The following is a 3,701-nucleotide window of genomic DNA, read 5'->3' on the forward strand; positions in this document are numbered from 1 at the left end:
GAACCATCAGTGTTTGCTGTTGGTGTTTGGTATATTTTGCAGCACATACATACATACATGCATACACACATATATACGTACACTCGAGCATACACATGAGAAGCTTATTTACAATTGTCGTCATGTTGTTGTATTAGTCGCTTTTACTATTTGTGGATATTTAATAAAAAAAAAAAATGGAATTATTTAAATGAAACGTAACAGTCGTTCCACACTGTAGGTAGGTACGTAGGTAAGTAGGTAATAATATTGGTCGGTGATGACTGATGATGCTGCAGCTGTGCTGCTACGCTGTCTGGTCTTACAAAAATTCTAGGTATGCACAGTTCGAACCATCAATGGTTGTTATTCGCAGTCTATTTAAGCCACGAACTTGCCGTCCGCTCGTCGTTCCAAACCGGGTAAATGATATCCGTTCAGTACTGTACATGGTTACTACGTTGCCTTGCTCGACACTTATGAGAGCGAACGGTCTCCTGGTCGCATATTATTATTATTATTATCGTACTTCGTCTGTCATCGACGACACTAAAAGCTATGATATCTCCTCTGCTACAACCGTTTTTCTAACCATTATAGGTTTATTTAGAATACACACAGAATGCCTTTATCTCTGTTCTTTTTCTTTAATCAGGAAGTTAATAAATTTAAACTTAAAAAGTCACATATACCTATATAGCCTTTTATTTTAAAGTAGTAAATTACACACACACAAATATTCGTTTTATACATATATTTTTATTATTTATAATATATAGTACATCACATTTCACAATACCTTCCGTTTACATATTATTAGACTAGAATATGATCTAAATTGTTTACAAAAAATGAAATAGGTACTAACTATACTACTGTTATTCGTATATTAAATGCTATCTTTGTAACCCCACGGATACGTATCTGTGTAAATATAGTTTACCATTCTTTTATCGTCGTGTGGACTAAGTGCTACTTTTTTCTGTCGCACGGTATGAACTTTATGTTTCTTCGACAAAATTAAAGTTTGGCTAGCTTCTGTTGTTCTATTGTGGAATAAGCATTTAAAATAATCTTCAAATGTAATTTTTCTAATTGCTGCCCTTGTAATACCTTTAGACTTTTTCCTAACTTCTACATCACTTTTCTCCTTATCATTACCATTATACAATTTTATAGCGTACATTTTCGATCGCAAAGCGATGAATTCAGAAAATATCTTACCACAAAGTTCATCTTTAACAAGACCTAAGACTTTTTTATTTTTTAAAGGTATATTATAAATATTATTCGGTGGATAGTCTGATGTATCAAATTTATGTATATCATTAACGTACGATAATTTACGACAACTTACGATGGTTTACGATGATTTACGACAATTAACGATAATTTTCTAACAGTCATACTTGAAATGTACCCACAGTAGACACGTTAGGGGAACATTTCAGGTATGACTGTTATAAAATTATCGTTAAGCGTCGTAAATCATCGTAAACAGTCGTAAGTTGTCGTAAATTATCGTGACTCATCGTACGTTAGTAATTGTAAACTATTGTACTATCAACGTAAATTATTTATCGAAAATTACCTTAAATCATCGTAAATTATCGTAAATTTTTGTTAATCATCGTAAATTATCGTAAATGATCGTAAATCAACGTAAATTATTTATCGTAAATAATCCTAAGTTATTGTAAATTATGGTAAATCAACCGTCGTAAATTATCTTAAATCGTAAATCATAGTAAATCATCGTAAATTATCGTAAATCAACCATCTTAAATCAACAATTTCTTTGTTTTTAAATTTTTTCGTTGTGAAGTATATGGAATACATGCAGTAAAATAATATAAAAGTTAAAGAAATTGCATAAATAATAGAATACTTGTACGTACCGACATCAGTACAAGTAGCTAACTGATATCTTCTATATTAGTATTATGTATGTAAAAATTACAGTAAAATAAAACAACAGTTAAGGAAATTATATAAATAATAGAACACTTGTACGTGAAGTGGTAGATTCTGAGCTGGCAAATCTGCATCTTGCGTAACAAATTTGTCATTTATGTACGAATTCTAAGTAAAAGACTTGCTGATAACAACAATCAATGTTTTTTATAGTGTATTTAATACGATTTTTTTAGTGTTTTTTTTAAATTTTTGTCATCAAGTGTTCTTTTACATGGTTGCTCAATAGTCATCAAGTGCTTGGCCGCAGTCTGATGCATGCCTGTTTTTTATTTTGCCGTGCATCCGCCTTATTGCTTGGACAATGAACGTATTTTTTTATGGCAGATTTCGTACTGTTCGAGATAGTTTCCCACACCGGTCCATTGATGGGATGATATTTTTTATTGAATGCACAAAATATCAATTTGATAAAATTCGTACAAATTAAAAAATCCAGTGACAGTTAAACTTTTATAAATTATAACTAATAACCTGGTCCATCGAATGCGTCATTACTTTTGTGGCGACATGATTATTATATCTACAACGTTATTTATCTTTTGTTTCCTTAACCTTTTGCTTCCAGTCAAAAGAAAAAACCAAATAGCCATTTTAAGGAATAATATACATCCAATTGTTTACATTACTGTAATTAAAGTGGTATATCGAGGAACAATGTCCGTCCTACATTCACTAATTTATTATTTATACTAAGGGAATGCGAAATATAAGTAAATAAAAAATTCGGAAATAATCTGTTACTTTTGTTTTGTATGAAAAAACCGGATAATTACAAATTATTTTTCTAAAACAAGAGCTATATAGTACCTGTATTAACGATTTATACAATGAACAATGGTTATTCTACAAATTATAGTCACGATAATTTACAATGATTTACGTAAATTTACCATGTTTTACCTTAATTAACAATAACGATGATTCACGATAATTTACGACAACTTAGGATGATTTACAATAAATAATTTTCTAACAATCTTACTTGAAATGTACCCTTAACAATAGACACGCACAATTATGAATTATTGCAAAATGTAAAGAAAAGAACAATCTGTTGAAGATAATTTTTTTTATTATTAACAGAGATTACAATCATACTTATATACAAATATACCCTTAACAATAAACACATACAATAATAAGAAAAGAAATTAGCCCAATGTGTAAAAAACATTTCTTTTATTATTATTATATACATTGTAATTATTTGTCATAAACCACCGTAAATAATTTATTGTAAATCACTATGCAGACACTCAGTGGATTAATCTTGCATCAGAAATTACACCCCAGAAATGTTTACCGGTACCAGTTGATTTCTCGTGGAATATAAATTATTATCTATTGTTAATAATAGCAATTCTTTCTGCTAAAATTGTCACTCTCATTATTTGTAATTTGTATACATTATTCATTAAGTACCGTGGGACAATAGAATTATACGCAAATTCTTAAAAGTAATAACACACACGCACTGTTATGTGCTTATCTATATAGCATATAAAATGTATATTATATAGCACATTGTTTAGAGGTCGGCTTCAAGAAATATGTAATACATAACAAGGTTGAAAATACTAATGATAGTGAATTAGGAACCAGAATGTTCTAGAAGAAAGTAAAAAAATAAATATATATATAAAAAATACTAATATCAATTAGTAATCAGGAATGTTCTAGAAAAAAATAAGTAAAAACAAAGGAGTGTATGTTGAAATTTTAAGTATAAATAGGACAGGCGATGT

The sequence above is a fragment of the Agrilus planipennis genome, unplaced genomic scaffold (genome assembly GCF_000699045.2).
Source record: "Agrilus planipennis isolate EAB-ADULT unplaced genomic scaffold, Apla_2.0 scaffold258, whole genome shotgun sequence".
In the NCBI taxonomy this organism is placed as follows: Eukaryota; Metazoa; Arthropoda; class Insecta; order Coleoptera; family Buprestidae; genus Agrilus; species Agrilus planipennis.